Here is a 20,361-nt window from a genome sequence, read left to right on the forward strand (position 1 = left end):
GGTTTCTTAGTTTGACTTTAATACTTTTTAAAGCATGGAGGACAAAAGATTGGGAAAGTGCCAAATATCCTTTTATTTGATTTGGCAGGTATGTTTGCTCAGGAAAGAGAATGGAGGCAAATGGTTTACCTTTACATAGCTAAATAAGTCTTTTGGAAAGGCTACTCTTCTGGAGTCAGTAGGAATAGGAATAGTGATTAGTTCTGCCTCTAATGAATTCAGCCACGGCACTCAGGACTGATGGCTTAGTGATTTTTGAGCCCAGGGGTCAGCATTCCTGTTCAACTCCAGGAGCCACAAGAGTGCGAGAGCTGAGAAGAAGTGACACGGAGCAGCTTTAAAACTAAGTGCATTAAATGCAGCAGCCACCAAGAAGAGCCTGAGAAGTGGTTGACATCAGATACCTGTTCAATATGTAAGAACAACCACAGCAAATTTATGCAGCACTTCTGAGAGACAGAGAGCAATCTCAATCCCAAGTACTTCATAGAATTTTTTTTAAACTCACAAACTAACCCTAAGAGATAAGAATTCCAGAAGGGCGATGTGACACAAAAGAGAAAGAGAACAGGGCAGAAAACAATCTGGGTGCAATGCCAGGTCTAGGTTTCGAAGGGCTGTTGTCCAAGAAGCCCTCCGTGGGCCTAACTCCCTCAAGGAGTCTACCTCCTCACTAGATTTTTCTCCTGCTTCTGCTTCTCTTCCTCACCACGTCTCCCACTTGTTTACTACCATGAATTCTGGGGCTCCGTGATGGAAAAGTTGCAGAGAACATCAGCTTCATATCAGGATTCTGGGACTGGCAGTTGCACTTGCCAGTGAAAAAGACTCTCCGCTGAGGCCTGAGGAGCCTCGTCTCCGCTGTGCTCCAAGGTAAGATTCTGGGCTCTTTGAACGAAGGAAGGTAGACCTGGCAGCAGCTCGCAGGATCAAGGCACACCTCAATTGTGCTCTCACGTTTAACTGGGGCCCAAGCTTCTGTAAGCATCCCTACTCAAATACTTGGATATCCCTAATGAGGATGCCTGCAGGCTGGGAGGCAGAAGTAGATTAGAGAGCATGTGAAGATGGCGAGGGGGGAATGAAGCAGAACTGTTTGACTAGAATGAAGGATGCCTCTCGAGTGAAGGAAACATGAAGGAAGAAGCCACATACGGACAAGCCACCATAGCTCAGAGGGAAAGCAGATGCTGTGCAAACCTAACATCTCAGGTTCAGTTCCTGGCATTTTGGGCAACAGGGAAGAGGGCTGGGACAGAGCTCTGTCTCGGGGCAACAGCCAATCCGAGCAGACAAAACTGGCTCAGATTGACTAAATATATGACAGCTTTGGATGTAATGCTTTGTGACATGGAGTGAAAGAAGAGAGACAGTGGTGGCTGAGAAAATCTTAGTCCCCAGAAACACTAAGAGAAGAAGTTTAAAAGGAACGCAATACACCGCAAGCAAACAGGTCACTGCAGGTTCAGGCTCCTGTTAGCTTCACAAATTTCCTGTTTTCTGAAATTTCCCCTCAGCCTCACCTTTTCAGCCTCACCACAAAAATCATGTTCCAAGCTTGGCTGAGCAGCCCCATTTTACACTTGACGTTCCTCTTGGGTAGAGAAAGTATACACCATTAGAGAAATAAATCAGGTCATAAACCTAGAAATCAGGTCAGGCAAGTCTATTTTCAGTGCTTGACCAGCATCCAGGGTTCATTTCAACATGGCCCTGGCATAGACTCTGCTTCATCAGCTGAAATGACAAGTTCAGCTATGCCGTCTTTTGCTCATGGAACGAAAACCACATCAAAAGGCCGTCAAATAAAGTAAAAGGCCATCCTTTGAAAGGAACGCTCCCAACCATTTTTCCATGTCACTTAAAAGTGCCCTTTATGTTGTTTGCCTTTTTACGGTTAAGGGAAAGTATCAATGGGATGTGAAGTGTATATGGAGATAATATGCCACCATACTCCACCTTTTTGGGAAAGGAAACCCTGTCTAAACAATTATATTTCAAAGGTTGCAATCCTATGCACACTGTGCTTCCAAATGGCCTGCTTATTGAGCATTCATCCAGATTGGGTTGGTTTTTTTTTTGGGGGGGGGGTTATATGGTGCTGCCACACTTCCAAGTGCATCTTTGATTAACAGAAGGGTGAGGAAATACCCAAGGGCAGTCATCTCTGCACCGACATGGGAATTGTTCCTGAAGAAATGCTTCTCACAGGCAGATGCTCCCTCTGACCATCTGATGCATCTGTTTACCCACCTACCTATCTGGCCTCCCACCGATCCTGACGAAAAAGCCAAGCTAATAGCTCAGCTGAAACCGGGCAAAGCCCCTGGGCCCGACCTGATCCCTGCTGAAGCCATCAAACTACACCCAAAATGGTGGGCCGGCATCTTGGCCAAAACCTTCGATGCAATCAACGCTTCCGGTCTCATCCCCAAAATATGGAAGGAGGCCATTATAGTACCAATTCATAAAAAAGGTTCCCCAACGGAGCCGGAAAACTACCGTAACATCAGCCTCCTTTCGATCATAGGGAAAATTTATGCCAGCTTTTTGCTGACTAAATTACTGCGATGGGTAGATGAGACTAACCAGATTGGCCACGAACAAGCAGGGTTCAGAACTAAACGCTCTACAACAGATCATGCGATAATTCTTTACCATCTGGCACGGAAGTATTCCTCCCCTCCCCGGGGCTACCTCTGTGCTGCCTTCTTAGATCTAAAGGCAGCCTTTGACAGCGTTCCTAGAAATATTCTTTGGGAGAAACTTGCGAAACAGGGCATTGACAGAAGACTCTTATGGCTCATAAGTCAGCTCCACGAAGGTACCCTTGCCAGAGTGAGACTTACTCCTGCGGGCGACCTCACAAATTCGATACCAATAAACAAGGGAGGGCGCCAAGGATGTATATTGGCTCCCTGTCTATTCAACCTTTTCATCAGCGACATGCGAGCACCCCTAGTTAACTCATCTCCAAGTACACACGCGCCTAGACTAGCAGATTACCGCTGCCCACTCCTTTTATATGCGGACGACGCGGTAATTCTATCTTATACACGTGTTGGACTAACCAGAGCTCTGAAGATCTTTGCCACGTATTGCCAACTCAACCAACTAACCATCAACCATGCTAAGTCCAAGATTCTGATTTTCTCCAGAAGCCGGAGATTATACAAATGGAAGCTTGGTGGAGCAAAAATAGAGCAAGTCCTAAAATTTCAATATCTAGGAGTTATTTTTCAATACAACTTGGGATGGAAAGCTCAAATTCAACACCTACTTAACAAGGCCAAAACCCTGTCATATGCGCTCCTCCGATTTTTCTTTTCGGACGGAGCTTTGCATGTTCCCTCGGCCCTAAAGGTGTTCAAGGCAAAAGTGGTTGCAGTGCTTGCTTATGCTGCCCCGCTCTGGGCCGTGATGACAGATCTTACTCCTCTTGAGACTCTGCAAAACCAATTCCTACGTCGGCTCCTAATGCTCCCCCTGTGCGTAAGCAACGCAGCCATGCGACTAGAATTGAAGATCGCATCCTTAGAAACTTGCCTGTGGAAGCAAGTCTTCAATTACTGGTTATCATTGTGGCATAGATTACCAGACCATTACCTTGTCCAATGCTTATGGCGAGATGAATTCTCCAGCCTTTGGACTAGTAAAATCCATGCCAAACTCCTGAGCTATGGAATCTCTCCCTCAGATTCCCTAAAACTAGACCAAATCACTGCTCAAAGACTGATCCGTCAAAGACTGGATGACATCGACTTACAGCAAAATTATATGCTGGGGGGAGGTGTTTGTTCGCCCCAGAACATTGGTATCACTTTAACTTATTGCGTTCCATCATACCTCTCCTCCCTTTCGACTGTTGCCCATAGGCTGGCCTTCACCAAAGCGAGGTTCAACGTTTTCCCCTCCAATGTCCTGAGACATAGATTCTCAAAGGGCCAAGACCCCGCCACGTGCGAATGTGATAAGGTGACGCCGGAGTCGCTCCAGCACATTATGTTCACCTGCCCCTTGTTCAAGGTGCCACGGGCAAATTTGTTGGGATCAATCATACAGAAACTAGAGGGTACCCCACCAAAATTCCATCTTGCCCAAATCTTGCAGGATAAGGATTCCCACACGACCCTGAAAGTGGCTAGGTTCCTGGTCGCTGTCCTCTCCCAAAAGCGACGCCAAGGAGCGCTACAAGCTAATTAAGGCGTAGCTTGCCTTTCCATCTTATAGTATTTTATTGTTAGAGCGGTGTTTTAGCGACTGTTTTTTCTTTTCTTTTTTTCTTTTCCCCCACGGCACAAGCTGTCACTTATGTGTTGTTTTTACCTGTATGGGCCTATGGCCGTAATAAATATTATCTATCTATCTTCCAAGTGCATTCTTACCTCAGTTTCCTTACCACAAAAAAGTACCTGTGCCTGCACTGCCTGATGTGGGGCTGGGGTGCAGTTTGACCCCATCCTCTGATTTCACAGGTCAAGGAGCTCCCACAAGTGAGTCAGAAAACTCATTCATGGGTCCTGTACTGCAGATGGGCCTGGCAACACTTTGGAGATGCTGGAGATATCTGGGGCAATGCTGGGGTCCAAGGAGGAGTCATCCTGGCTCCAGCCTGGGCCAGGCATGACATAAGCCAGCCTGCCTGGCAGAATACCAGCAGGAATCATTTCCCCCGTCCTTCCTCGTTCCTTTTCCCTCTCCAGCGGCTACTTCTGCAGCGGCACCTGAACCACTTGTGTATCCTGAGAGGCCTAACCCCTCAGGTTTATGCTTGGGCATAGAGAAGGGGTCACTTCCTCTGAGCTCATCAAGCTTTCTGCCCCATAGGGATCTACTGTATCACCCCATAGTCATTGCATGCAGTGCTATTTCCATTCTGCTGCAGTTTGGGCTCTAATCGTCTTGCTGTCCACTATGGTGGAATTTCAAATAATTAATTACGTCATTTCACACCATTCATTTGACTGCAAAGGCTATTCATTTCCATGCAAAGCAAATGATATGCAAATGGGGAAAAGTCATCACTACATATCATCTGTAAACTGAGAACAAACAACAGCAAACACCGATTGCATTTGCTAGATTTACTTTTGTTTCGTACATGGGGCAAATAAGCAAACATTGGCAATTTCTACTCTCATTTCTGCTTCCATCATAATTCTCTGACATTTCTACTGCCCCGTCCCTCTGAGTCCCATTTTGAAGCTAGCTAAAATTAGAGTGGGGGAATCAGTGGAAAACTTGACAACAAAGACGTATTGCATGGAGCACATTCAAAGCCTCTATTGATCAGCCTCCTGAAATGGAATGTATATCCTGAAAGTCAATCAGCTGCCCCAGTTCCAAGGGTCCTGTCTCTTGGACAGTGGATCTGGAGATGGAAGAGAAGCACATGTATTGTCCCTTAGGCTTGGCAGTGTATCTGGAATGTTCCACTATTGTATTTTTGGCAGTGGTGGCATATCTTGCATTCCAGCTGTGTAGAGGGGATAACCAACATGGTGCCCTGCGGATAACAACGGACTCCAACTCTTATCAGCCCCACCAGCCATTGTGGCCACTGGTCAGGAATGATGCAAGGGTCATCCAGCAAAATCTGGAAGGCACCACCTTGTCTGGAACTGTGTATCTCATCAGCCAGCAGATCTTCAGTATAGGATGGGGCCCTTGGTCTGGTCAATGACAATAGCTGTGAAACATTACAGCACACAGCAAGTACAAAGAGAAGTACAAAAACAAGAAGAATGTTCATGTTGCTATTTTTTTTAAAAAAAGACCTGGAGGTGGGGATAATTTTGATATTTTTGTTCCAGACTTCTATGCATAATTCAAAAGCTTCTGTATAAGAGCTGAGGAGCTGTATTTATTGTTACACTGTTATTTTGGGTTCCTGGTTGACAATTTTAGATTTTGAAGCTACCCAGTCATGAAATAGCACAACACAGGCATCGACTGATCACAGAGGTGTCTGATAACGCTGTTGGTTTGAACTTGCCAGACTCCAGTGCAGATGTGAAAAGGAAGCTGAAGGCAGTGAAATCAAATAATCCTCTTGCATGGTGACTTGCAGAAAATCAAGTTTTGCCTATTGCCTGCCCTGCCTCCAGAGAAGCCTCCTTCTCCAACAGCCTATGTTGTCACAATGCTTTACATGAACAAGGATATATGCATACATTGCTATGTTTGGCTAACATCCTAAAAGCATTGCCACTCCTGCCACTCCCGTTTCATTTCCAGCTGCTCACCCCCACTTCTCTCATCAAAAAAGCTGCCCCCTCAGTCCTCTTGGGTGTATGTGTCAGAGATCCAGCCAATTGGCCATGAGTCCCCACAGCCTGGCTGGCTTTTTCAAGGACAACAGAAGTGGCTTGTTGGACCAAACTAAAGGTCCATGGTCTCCACACTTGGCCATAACAGCTGCTCAGAACCACAAATGGGGAGAGTGCTATTGGCCTTGCCATGTCCTACTTCTCAGATTCCCATGGGCACCTGGTTGGCCACTCTGATAACATAAGGCTGGACTAGATGGGTCTTTGCCTCATCCAGCATGGCTCTCCTTTAGTTTTTATGCTGTAATTTCCCTTCAAACACACACAGCCTTCCTAGACTGAAGCCCAGATTCTGATTCACCTTTTAGATTTTGAGATAGGAAGTTGGCCTTTGTGTTAAATGCACTCACAAGACTTGCTTCATCACTAAAACATGTGCAGAAATGTACCCTATGATTACATTACAGTGATAGCCACAAATGGAAATAGGCACAGCCTAATATTTACAGGACTTGCAAATTGTCATGCTTTTGTGGGCAGGTGTTCTGCAGACTCTTTTCCTGTTCAGTCTTTAGTCTTGAGCAGAGTTCAGAATACTAATGTGCCCGAGATACCTTTCTGGCTAGCCAGCCTGCCATTTCAAAATGCAAAGGTTTTTGACGTGCTAGGAGAAATATGTTTCTCTGTAAACAGAGGATGTCGCTTTCTCAGAGCCCAGGAATGCTCATCATCATTCATCAGCTCCCTCCCGTTCCCAGAAGGCCTCTGCTCACAGGTGTGGTTGGCAGAAGGTCACAGCACTGCTCCAGATGCTGCCAGTTGAAAGCCAGCAAGAGATATTCCCTCACTGCATGTGCTGGAAGCTTGTGCTCAGTTGAAAGCCGGCCTAGCCAGTCAGTCCTCTACTTTACATTTAGAAGCAGAATCAAATTGGCAGCCAAATTTTAATGGGGCACAAGATGCCAGAAGCCAATTGGTTTTAACTCTGAACTGAATGTTGTAATCGAGTCTTTGCAGGTGGCTGAAATGGAGAAGGTGGTTTTACTCTCATTTCTCAAGCTGAAAGATGTAGCCATTTATGACTGCGGGAATAATGGCCCAGATGAAGAATAACAGGGGACTAAGCTTAAGGCAAGTATTTTTAGCATCACCACTTCCTAAGGAGGCCAAAAGTGATACAGGCAATCGTACTATCCAATTGTACTGTATGGCTGAATGTTTTCACAGAATTAGTGTAAAACCATTGGGACATTTGAAATCAGCCACCTTAGAGAGGAATCAAGCAGTGTCAAACATGGAAATCGATTGATGCTGTGCTGCAGGTCACAACATACACCAGTCACTTCTGTGCTACTTTTCAGCGGACAAAGTGCTTTCCAGGTCCATATTTTTCTCTTACAATAATTAATTTTAATCACCATCAAACAAGTTCTGAAATTCACCAGGCCATGAGGAAATTGGTCGTGTGGCTGTGGTTGGCCCCAGCATATCAGGAGCTACATGCTGATGTCCACAAGGTATAAACAGCAAGACCTTTGGGGAGAGCTGTAGCTCAGTGATTCAGTACAGTGGTACCTCAGGTTACATACACTTCAGGTTACAGACTCTGCTAACCCAGAAATAGTACCTCAGGTTAAGAACTTTGCTTCAGGATGAGAACAGAAATTGTGCTCTGGCGGCACGGCAGCAGCAGGAGGCCCCATTAGCTAAAGTGGTGCTTCAAGTTAAGAACAGTTTCAGGTTAAGTATGGACCTCCGGAACGAATTAAGTACTTAACCCAAGGTACCACTGTACATGCTTTGAATGTGGAAGGTTGCCGGATCAATCCTCAGCATCTCTAGGTCAGGCTGCCAGTCCGTGTGAACCAGAGGTGGGCAAACTGTGACCCTTGTCCTAATTTTATGCAGCCCTTGGTCAATTTCCAGAAGCCCCCAGCAGGGAGCAGCTGAGACTTCTGGCAGCCCACTGACAGGGAGGGAGAAGTGGGTGGCCAAAGGAGTGAAATAAAAGGGGTGGCAGAAAGACAGAAACCACTGACTTCAGCCCCCCCCCAGCTGTAATATGGCCCCTGACAGAGTACCCATGAGGGAATGTGGCCCTTGACACAAAAAAAGGATGCCCACCACTTGACCAGAAATTTTTAGCCAGATAGACTGGGGGCTCATCCCCACTTATCTTTTGCCCCATGGTTCCTAGGCACACCCCCACGCTTTAAAACGCCGTATGTTGCTTGTTTCTTTTGCCCGGGTGCTTCCCCCATGAAAACCTGCTCTTTAATGCTGAATTAGAGGGCTTTTTGTGGAGAAAGTGCTGGAGCAAAACAAAGAAAAGTGGCACAAAAGGAAGTCTGGAGGAGCCCCAACCCGTGATAAGGCAGTTTTAAGGCACCTGCTGTGTCTTCTCCTGGAGGGGGCTGGTGCTGGCGTGGCAGTTTTCTGTATGGCAGAGCCTTACAATGGAAGGCTTACATACACAGTGGGAAGCTGTATGGAGACCCACCACAGAGCACTGGGTGTGGGGGGGGGCAGCAGCTGTGCAGCTGTGGCAGCATATAAACAGGACCATTCATCTATTGCCACCCTAAAGAGGTGAAGCACACAAGCACCACGGTGTCTGTGTGAAGGCATGTGTGTATTCTCGGGATCACTTGTCATGGAGAGTAGTTGCTAATTGTAAGATCCCTTGGGGGTCACTTTGTTCTTGCAATAAGAAATTTGTTGCCATGTGTCCATTTTAAGCTGACCCTTAGGACCGCAATGTTCTTCTAGTGGTAACGATTGTGTACATTTCAGGAGAAGCAGCTTTTTCAGCCCCACATAACAAGCTGAACCTTCCAAGTCCACTTAACTTAAATGGTCAGATGACATTGCCGCCTGGCCACGGGTCTGGTCAGAGATTCAGCAGCTGGCAGGCCTGTGGCAGGCAGGCCTGGGTCCAGGAATTCCCCAGGGGGTGGGCCCAACAAGCCAGTGGGGAATAAACTGAGGCGAGCCCAGCACTCCTCCTCAGATTTTTTTCTGATGGATCTCCCTCCCCCCTCCCCTTTTTCATATGCTTTTCTTTCATGCTGAGACCTTGCTATGGACATTGTTTGCTGCCATATTCGGAGCCAGGCAAGAATTTTTCCACTTGGCAAATTGGCACCAGCCATTTGGCTTTCACCTGCCTCATAGCTATTGTCACAACTTTGTGAGGTCAGGCATTAGCTAAGCCTTAGTCTTGGCTGGAGGGGAGGTTGTAGCCTCCGCCTGCCCCACCGTGGTTAAGGCTATCCCATTAAAGGGATCCGTGAGGAGTGGCTTCTGTGCAATGCCCAAACAAGGGCTAGGGCCATAGAACTCCTCCAGTGTAGACCCTCGTGGGGTACCCCTTTTTGATGTAAGTCATAGGGGGGCCCCATGTTGTAGCTTACCCTTAGATATACTCCCTGTAGACGGGCTGGAGTTAATTAAATGTCTTCACCCAATGCCCATGCCAAACTGTTTACATCTGTATTCAATAAAGTTGTGGCCTATTTGAACCCAGAACCTATATTCTGCTATCTTGCATGGTTATTTTCATCACATAGGGAGCAACTGGGTCACAGGGCCTTGGCACGCAAAAACCTCTGTTTTACACAACCATTAAGATCACAGCAGCAGCTGCGCCATCACTTGCATTGGATAATTGTTCCCTGATGTTGCTTGACTACAACTTCTATCACCCCCTGCCCTGAGCACTGGCCATGATGGGAGCTGGAGTCTAGCAACATTTGGAAGGTCAGTGGCAGAGGCACCGTCTTCTTGAGGGGGCCCAATGCGATGGCTTGGTGTCATGCGTGTGATGTCACAAGGAGCCAGGGGGCAGAACTGAATGCCCTCTGAACATTGAGGGGGCCCAGTCCCCTTTAAAAAAGGGGGGGGACAAAACTGCCTTGGCCCCTAGGAGTTGGCGCATATGGTGACCGGCGACCCATCCTGCCATTTAGAATTCAGCAGATAAAATTCTAGAAATACAATGTCACAGGCAGAAAAAAGGTGAAAATACTTAAGAGTAAGGTGGAAGTATAACAGTACAAAATATCTATGCTGTCTTCTGTTTTCAGACAGAAAAGCACACACATCCAGCTGTTTCAAGCAGAGTCAACAATTGCTGTGCTCGTGTTTGCTACATATTTCAAGCAATGATTTTCACAGCATATCAGCTGCAAAACACTTCTATTTACAGTTTTGGAGTACTGCAAGCATGCATGATACACTCAGCTATGTCCTGATATCCATAACTAAGGGTCTGATATCTCTAATTAACAGATCAGAGGGGTGAAAACAGGCTCTCACTAAGAGCAGTAATACAAAGCTCCCCTTTTCTACAGATTATGCAGCTGGGGGTGAGGCGTTCTTTGCTTTTTCTGAAGGATATAGTGGCAGCCATTTATCTGTGCTCCTTTCCTTCTGAGATACTGTGTCTTGCTTTGTTCTGGTTTACTAAATGCTCAGCCTCAAGTAATTTTTTTTAAAAAAAGAAATAAGCAAGTTTTCAATTTCCAACACACTATACTGCTAGAAAGCATTCTTATTAGCATAAAAATCTGGTTTTCTTTCAGAAATCCTTCCTCAGAGCATCTCTCGAGTTATCTTTACCACTGGAACCCTTGCTAGACACAACAGACCTAATTAAAACAAAGTACAGTAGCCTAACTCTTTGTTTCTACTGATAATCCCATATCCATACAATGCTTCAGTTTATCGGTGATGCTCAACCAAGTGAAAAGAAAAATATTCATATGCAAGCGTGGAGTTGCCCAATATACTTGCTTCTTTCCTTGAAAGCTTCCAATCAGCAGATGCAATTCATTTCCCTGTGTGCCACTGAACAGTAAACACTTCAGGCAGAGAACTCCACTGAAGCTTTGTAGAAAGGAGCAAGCCAAAGAGCAAAGCTGTGCGCAGGCAGGAATTTGAGGAAACAGCACAACCTAGTGTTCCTTTTGCTGTGGTCTGGCACAAAAGCGAAAGCAAAGCAAAGATGCAAACTAATGCTTAAACTACCATTCCACACCCCAAGATCCTTTCGCAGGAAAGTGTGGGGTATAATTCTAACAACAACAACAACTAGATGACCCTTGGGGGTCTCTTCCAACTCTATGATTCTAGGAACAGTTAACAATGGCTACATGTCAAATAAGATGTTAAAGTGCTTATGCGCTCTACCAATATTAAGTGCCTGAACCAAAGCAAAACAAAGTTTCAAGCCTTTTTTAAAAAACAACCACCACCACACGTTCTCTCTCTTGCTTGCATCTCTTCCATGAGCCCCATCAACACCAGACGACCAGGCATAAGCCTGTTCCCCCCTCTTCCGTAGACCAGAAGTGGTAGTGAGCTATGGAGCCCAAGGGGGGAGCTGCCCAGGAGCTGAGCCTTCAGCCGCCCTGCTGTTTTACTTAACTTTGAAAACTTTCCCATGAATAATGCAACCAGCATGGCAGGGAGTTCAGCTATGGCACTCAGATGCCAATGAGGGTGCTGAAGTAGCAATGGAATGGATTGTGACCCCCCCCAAACCAGGTCATCTCCTTACTGTTCTGGCATCCTCATTGACCCCGTGAATCCAAAAGTGGCGCCTCAATGGCTGAGTTCACTGCCAGTCCTGTGGTGTTCTCTTTGGGGAAAGTTTTCAGAGTTAAAGCAAAGCAGTAACAGCAAGTGGTTGTAGCTTTCATGCCAGCAAGAACCCTGGCCTGCCTGAGCCAAAACTGCCTAGCAGCTGCCTGAGCCACCTAAGCAGCTAGATTTGGAAGTGCAGTGAGTGGAGCATACTCTGCAACAGGATCCCCAAGGATGTGGTCTACAGAGAGGAGCTTCAGTCTCCGTCAGTCCACTGCAGTACCTGGAGACAGGCAGTCAGGTCATGCATCCACAGCAGTGACCAGAGGAGAAATGACTGCTGGGAGGAACCGAGAGAGAATAAATGTCATTTATTCCTGCATCAGTGAAACCGGACGCCTTTATCTGCCCCAGATGCAACAAAACATGTCTCTCCTGTATCGGCCTCTATAGCCAAAGCAGGTGCTGTAACTTTCTAAAGGTTTGCCTTCACCCCCCAAAGGCACACTCCTCCACTGTCTCCTGAAACAGACAGATGCCAACAACAGAGTTCTCTTTAAGAGTTGGCAGTTGTTATGAAGTAGGCGTCCTATACCAAGAATGAAGAAAGAGACACAAAATAGTAACCCCCAACCCCATTAGTAGTGCCCTGCAGCCAGGAATTTAGCTAGATCTACATTGTGAAAAGTACCTTACTGAGAAAATGATTTTTATGTGTGATGTATTTCTTTAAATCCAGCATTCCTCTACACTAGTTCTTCCTGTTATACAAAAGCATATTTTTTTTAATATGAACTCAATGGGTGTCTTGGATTCCAGTATTAAGCACATGATGTTTCTTTGCCTGTCCAGATCTTTTTATTGCAAGAGTGTCATGAGCAATCCAGAGGTGTGGCCTTAATTAATGTGTCACAGCAACATACATTGCCGATCTGATCAAATATTTTAAAAACATTCCTAACTAAAAGCATGTGTATAAAACCCCCACAGATTTTGGAAGGGAAAAAAGGTGTTCCAAAAAGCTGTTCATAGCATCAAGACCACAGGAAGGGGAAGATAAATCATATTGTTACACTCATCAGTGGAACAGTGAGGCGTACCAAGGGTGCAGCACTTACCCAGGTTTGATTTCCTTTCTGAGAAGGTTCTTGGAGGTTTGTGGTGCTTTGAGTTCAGATACAAGCTGAATAGAGGTGGAAGCACAGCTTCAGCACTCCCAACAGCCAGCCAATGTCCTTTGCTCTTACACCAGATCTCTAGAGACAGCCAGGCTGCCTCTTGAAATACTGTCAGCTTGCAGAACCCCTAAGCTCCCTCTGTCTCTTCCTCTGCTTCTTAGTCCCACTCAAAAGATTGCCTTCACAAACACCTAGATAATCATGATTTGTTAGCTTGCAAGGTGGAAATAAGGAAATTTGCTTTTGCTCCTTTCAGAAGGCTTAAGGAAGAGCTCTAACAATGAGTTACCATGGAAACATCATCCGAACATCCCAGACTATTAGCATTTCTTTATCAAGATCCAGTCTCTGGGTAGAGATTGTCTCAGGGCAACTTCAGGATAGCTGTGTTAACTCACATCTAACAATAATATTTTCTCATATTAGCACTTTCCTATTGCAAAAGTTGAAGAGATGACAAGCATATACTCTGGGGACTTGGATTCTCAAGATATGGGGGTGCAATTTCAGGGGATGGAATTGACACCTTTGTGGGATAAATTCAGCTTCATATAACCAACATGCTCTAATTAATCCATGAAGGGGTTAAGACCATAGAGCAAGCTGTCTTGACAGGCTTAGCTGAGTCACACCTGCTCACCTTAAGAGAAAGAACCAACTCTGTTCTTTCACTTCCACCATGTAACCCCTACCATAGAATTATAGAATCATACGACTGTAGACTTGGAAGAGACCCTGAGGGTCATATAATCCAACCCCCTGCAATGCAGGAATCTCAGCTAGATTGCACATGACTAAGCTGGGTGTTCCAAGCTCAGACCATTTGTCTTAAGCAAGTCATGTTTGTGTTTCTGTACAAATAAATTAGAAACATTTACCCTTTTGGAACCTAAGTTATATTCCTGTCTTTTCTTGCTGCTGTATGGAAAAGCACATGAATCTGACCTTTGAAGAGTTTGTAAGAAAACCATTTTTAACTTACCAAATGTGTGGCTTCTTTCTATGGTAAGGGAAGTGGGGAACTTTGGAAACAACCTAGAACAGGTTATTTAAAGGTCAAACAGCCTATATTTCTATGCTTTCTTTACTGCATGTTTTGTGATTTTTACTTTCTGCTGGGGTTCTCTCTAGAGACAATATTTCCATCTGGAACCTGGCAGTGGAATGTAAGTAATACCGCCTCTCTGCCACTGAGATATTCACAAGAGAGGGAGGAAATGGAGGCACACACTGGGAGGCCATTACTAATTGCTCAGAGTACAGTTAATGCTAACAGGGCAGCAATTTGCATTGGGAAGCCTTTTAACAACGTGCAAGTCTAGCCACACTGACATGGCTAAACATCTCATATGGAAAAATACCATCAAAAGGAGAAGGGTTAACGAAACAGAGACCCAGTGGCAAATTACAATGTTTCTTGGGTGATACTTGTATGGTTTATGCAGTGGTGGAAGAGTCATAGGATTAGACCATGTAATGCCTGCTCCCTAAAGGCAGGGCTGGCTGCTCTAGGAGTCAGAATCATAGAACTGTAGAATTGCCAGGGACCACAAGGCTCATCTAGTCAACCTCCTGCGATGCAGGAAACTTTTTGCCCAACGAGTGGCTTGAACCCACCATCCTGAGATTAAGAGTCTTTTGCTCTACCAATTGAGCTACTGAAGTAGCAAAGAAAATTGGTAAAAGTTACAGGTATTTCTCTCCCATTCCTTTACCCAGGTAGGTTAAAATCCTGGTTAAGAGAGAGAAGAAGGAACAGGAATGCTCCCCTCAATTTTAAGTATCCTCTTTCCAAGTTCCAAAAATGTCTGCCTGGCTCCTGAAATTTCTGCTCCCTTGCTTGGTTCAGGAGATAGACACCCTTCACCTGACAACGCAGCTCCTTCCATTTCTCAAAAACTCTGAAACTGTTGGGGTTTGCACTTAGAGCTCTACATACAAATGGGCTTGGACTTCCCCTCCTCTCTGTCATTTTATGTTTGCAGAAACAGCAATGAATAATTATATCCCTAGACATTTTGCTTGGGGGGGGGGGGAGGGAATCTACCATGCAGCCAGAGCTTGACATGCTTGGATTCTTTGGGGAACAGATAGATTACCGTATTTTTTGCACCATAACACTCACTTTTTTCCTCCTAAAAAGTAAGGGAAAATGTCTGTGCGTGTTATGGAGGGAATGCCTACGGGTGGCATGCCTACAGATTTTCCTCCTCTAAAAACTACGTGCGTGTTATGGTCGGATGCGTGTTATAGAGCGAAAAATACGGTAACTCCTAGTCAAAAACAGTTAACAATTCTGCTTTCACAATTTGCAATGTTAAATGACTCTGGCTAGTGAAGCATGAACAGTGTCTTCCAGAGACAGAATCCCTCCTAGAATTTTCCTGAAGTCTTTAATTTAAATTGATAGGATTTGTAATCTCCAACACCTTAAAGCTGAGGTGAAGACTACCTCTGCAGTTCTCTTGGGGACATGCACACCGAAGAACAATGAGACAAGCAGGATGCCTGCTCTGACAAAAACTAGGTATGTTGGGGGCTGAGTCCTGGGCCACTTGCACTGGGACCCAGGTCTCCAGCGCTTCCTCCTTTTTAAAGCCTAAACGTTTCTTTAAACTTTGCTTACAGCGCTTCTGGGCAGGTTGCAAAGCTCACAGTGCCAATGAGACCACAGGTACCCACCATCTTTAGTTTATCTGAGACCTAAATGTGCATCTATACTAGGGATGTGGGATAAATTTTATATGGCCCACATTTAAATGCAAACTTACCTAATTCAAACTTTCCAAAACTATGCGTCAACCAATCCCTCAAAATTCACACTTCTCCAAATTATATTTCTCCAGTAACATAATGTGTATAAAACTAGGGTGAAGCATGCACATAGATGCATACATTAGAGAAATTAACATATAAAATGCATTTGGGGAATTGATTTGCAATTATTTAAAATTGTGGAAATATGGAGACCTCAACTTAAGGACAGTGCTTAGTTCCTTTTTTGGTTGCTATTTTGTTAATGTTGTTTGTGTTGTTTTATAGATTATGAATGCTGTAGTACTTTGTGAATCCTATTACTTTTATGGTAATTGTGCTTTTAAACTTTTTTTTTTAGTTGTTTTGCTAATAATGTTTCATAGATTGTAATTGTTTTAGTGATGATTTGTAAATTATTCTAGATGATTTGTGTTATATTTGTGATGTTCTATGGCAAGTTCTTAAAGAAATGGGAGTGCCTGATCACCTCATATGTCTCCTGAGAAATCTCTAGATGGGACAAGAAGCTACAGTTAGAACTGGATATGGAATAACAGATTGGTTCAAAATTGGGAAAGGAGTACGACAAGGCTGTATATTGTCTCCCTGCTTATTTAACTTATATGCAGAATTCATCATGTGAAAGGCTGGACTGGATGAATCCCAAGCCGGAATTAAGACTGCCAGAAGAAATATCAACAACCTCAGATATACAGATGAGACAACATTGATGACAGAAAGTGAGGAGGAATTAAAAAAAGTCTTAGTGAAAGAGGAGAGCACAAAATATGGTCTGAAGCTCAACATCAAAAAAACTAAGATCATGGCCACTGGTCCCATCACCTCCTGGCAAATAGAAGGGGAAGAAATGGAGGCAGTGAGAGATTTTACTTTCCTGGGCTCCATGATCACTGCAGATGGTGACAGCAGCCACGAAATTAAAAGACGCCTGCTTCTTGGGAGAAAAGCAATGACAAACCTAGACAGCATCTTAAAAAGCAGAGACATCACCTTGCCAACAAAGGTCCGTATAGTTAAAGCTTTGGTTTACCCAGTAGTGATGCATGGAAGTGAGAGCTGGACCATCAAGAAGGCTGATTGCCGAATAATTGATGCTTTTGAATTATGGTGCTGGAGGAGACTCTTGAGAGTCCCCTGGACTGCAAGAAGATCAAACACATCCATTCTGAAGGAAATCAGCCCTGAGTGCTCACTGGAAGGACAGATCCTGAAGTTGAGGCTCCAAGACTTTGGCCACCTCATGAGAAGAGAAGACTCCCTGGAAAAGACCCTGATGTTGGGAAAGATTGAGGGCACAAGGAGAAGGGGACGACAGAGGATGAGATGGTGGGACAGTGTTCTTGAAGCTACCAGCATGAGTTTGACCAAACTGCGGGAGGCAGTGGAAGCAGTGGCGGAGCTTCATGCTCCAACACCGGGGGGTGGGGGTGGAGAGCAGGCAGGGCCAGGGTTGGCGTGCATCCCAGGGGCGTGACACACATCCTGGGGCGTCACGGGGCGGTGCGCTCCCCCCCCACTCCTCTTCCTCCGCCTGTGAGTGGAAGACAGGAGTGCTTGGCGTGCTCTGGTCCATGGGGTCAAGAAGAATCAGACACAACTAAATGACTAAACAACAACAACAATTATGTTGTTGTTATTTATTGTTTGTAAGCTGCTTTGCAATTCATGTGGCACAGAAAGCAATCAAATCAAAATGCAAAACTGAGGGAAAGCAAAACTGACAGATTCGCCCATCCCAAATTGAGACATATAAAGTAGCATATGCAAATGTTATGGAAATATGTATCATAGGCCTGTGTCCTGAGTGTTTTAAATACCAAGCAATGCCTCTGGCAAAAAAGCAGGAGGAAAAGGTGCAATGCGTGTTATATACTTTACAGAACTGAAATGCTATGGAACATGCACACAATGTTGACATGACTTCTCAGTCCAGGAAAGGCACCAGACAGTTGTCTGCAGCCCTTGCTGTGGTTTAGCTTTAAGCTGCATTGTTATATGAATCTCCTGGGATGCTTACACAACACCTGTTGGCCAAAATGAATGCATGATTGTCCCCCGAAATAGTCACCTCGCAAAATTATTTTTACTGCACACACAGAAATGTGTGCAGTAAAGATAATTTGCTATAAAAGGCATAATTCATCCAATGAAAGGAACAAGAGTGGATGCCCTGATAAATCTGCTAGTCTTTAAGGAGCTACAAGATTCTTTGTCGCGTTTGCTACAGCAGACTAACACATCTAGCCCTCTGGAAGTCATTAAAAGGGTTAGAGTTGCTAACATTTGACTTCTGATCTGCAGGGAGGCAGGGCTAGTTGCTTTTGGAAAGTCTGATGTGTGAATGAGGGGTTTCCTTTGGGAGTACACTAAAGTAACAGAAATTAGGATCCCAGGTCACCCCACAGTCTGCACCTGAAATACTCTGCCAGATCAGCTGCAGTCTTCAAGAAGGAAATGATTAGAAGCCCATCTCTTTCCATCACGAGCCTGACGCCTTTGCATGCAGCAGCTCAGTCTTCCATCACTGGGTGTAATTATAATCATTATGGAGAAAACACAGAGGAGTTATTGAACAGTCACAGTGTTTAAGTACCTACTAATTAAATAACGCATAGTACAAGGGCAGCCCAGATTGACTCTCGCCAAGAATAGCCAGGGCCTGTGGCATCCACCTAAATTAAAAAACCTTCTCAGAATGATAACTTCAAGTAACTGCACAGTTTGGAAGCAGCTGTGGGAGAATTAGAACACAACTAAATTATGTGCAAATGCTGTGGTTTTCATCAGCAGTCTCTGACGGATACAAATCTGAATGACAGAATAATCACAAGTATTGTTTATGGGTTGAAGTCCTTTCATGTTTGAAAGACGGCAGGGAGGGGAGACAAAAGGAGAGTTCTAATCCTTTTCCCAACAAGACCCTCCCCACTTTTGTTTGCAGTGGAGGCACAGACATTGAGAAGCAACTTCCTTAAGATTAACACTGTAAGGTGTGAGAACACCCCATTAGGCTAACCTGATAATTTGGTTTATGCTTTCTTGTTCTATTTTCCATGGTCTGTCTTGCCTAATTATATGTTTTTAAGGACCAACATTCCATATAACATACAACATACTAGACAATTAACGAAGTTCACATTCGTAAATCAACAGTCACAAACATATCAAATTCCCATCGATTTCAATAGAATTGAGCACCAGCTAATAGGATGAACTAGCAGACACTTCAAAACCAACAAACAGGCACAATAACCAACAGAGTTGTCCTTGACAGAATCAACATGAACAGAGAATTCCTGCCTGCAACATTTACACTTGAGAACATTGTTCGATTGGTCAGACATTGAATTGTTATTGTCTTCAGGAGGGAAGGACAGACTGAAAAATAAGGATCAGTGGGCAAAAACAGCATTAAATATTGAAAGGATAATTTCAAGGCAGGGTACATAAAAGGTTTATACAACGGAATATCTGTAGTTCTGAACACACACCTCAATTGCCGAACCTTGTCTAATATTTATCCAATAATAATAGGTCATTTGTGGGTAATCAGTGATCTCAGAATATCTGAACTGGACACACACACACAAAAAGTGATTTTTATGCAGAGCTGCTGAAGACAAAGTATTGGTTTGCACTTGCAGAACTCAAGTGTTCTGCTACATGTTAGCATTCTGTGATTACAGTACAGTGGTGCCTCGCAAGACGAAATTAATCCGTTCCGCGAGTCTCTTCGTCTTGCAGTTTTTGCAATAGAGTCCTACATTTTTAGGAAATAGTTGTAAAGGAGCCTTCTTTAAGGGTTTTGATTACTTAGATTGTAATTACACTTCCTGGCTTCCAAACCCTTATCCTATGAGTTCTGTGAACCAGAATTTGTTCTCCCAGCACCCGACTATAACAGGGAGGTTAAGGTACAACCACCGCCTCTGATGAGATGGCTTAAAGCCTAAACTCTTCAGAAATATTGTGATGTGAGGTACTTCCTATATGCTAGGTAACATGATTATTACCCTTCTCCTTCCCCCTCTGGCTGAAATCCTGTGCCCCCCTAACGTAGGAGCTGGTGTTGTGCAGAGCCAATGCTTCTTGTCAGAAGCAGGCTTCAGGTATGCATGGTTACCCATGTCAAAATGCGGAAACTGTGAAAGACCAGCACATGATATTGCTATGTCTCAGAATCAGCCAGCATGCATCCATACATTTGTTTGTTTAACCATACAAAAACTAGCAACTGTTTCAAGGGAGCTTTGTTTCTAACACCTTAGAACCAGAATCAGCATCTGATGCTCATTACATGAAGGAACTGTGTTAATGGAAAAATGGCTTCCCCATCTCCATTTCTCAAAAGACCACCTAAGATGCAATGCAACATTTTGCTTCTATGGAAGCCAACAGATAAAGGAACTTCCTTTATGAAAAAAGGAACAGAGAAAACTGGATTGTCTAGAAATCTCACCAGTCACAAAACTACTGGACCCCCTTCCCTCCCCCCAACTTATTTCCCAGCTTTTAGGATAATGAGTCACGTATCTATAAAGTACATGAAC

The 20,361-nt window shown here is 44.6% G+C and overlaps 1 protein-coding gene across 4 annotated transcripts in view; it reads right to left on the bottom strand.

The window, feature by feature from the left end:
- Positions 1–20,361, bottom strand: part of FRMD4A (FERM domain containing 4A) — a 466,163-nt gene that overhangs the window by 344,379 nt on the left and 101,423 nt on the right. The gene's annotated exons all lie outside the window — the stretch shown is intronic.

Source organism: Podarcis vaucheri (genome assembly GCF_965113315.1).
Source record: "Podarcis vaucheri genome assembly, chromosome: 10".
Lineage (NCBI taxonomy): Eukaryota > Metazoa > Chordata > Lepidosauria > Squamata > Lacertidae > Podarcis > Podarcis vaucheri.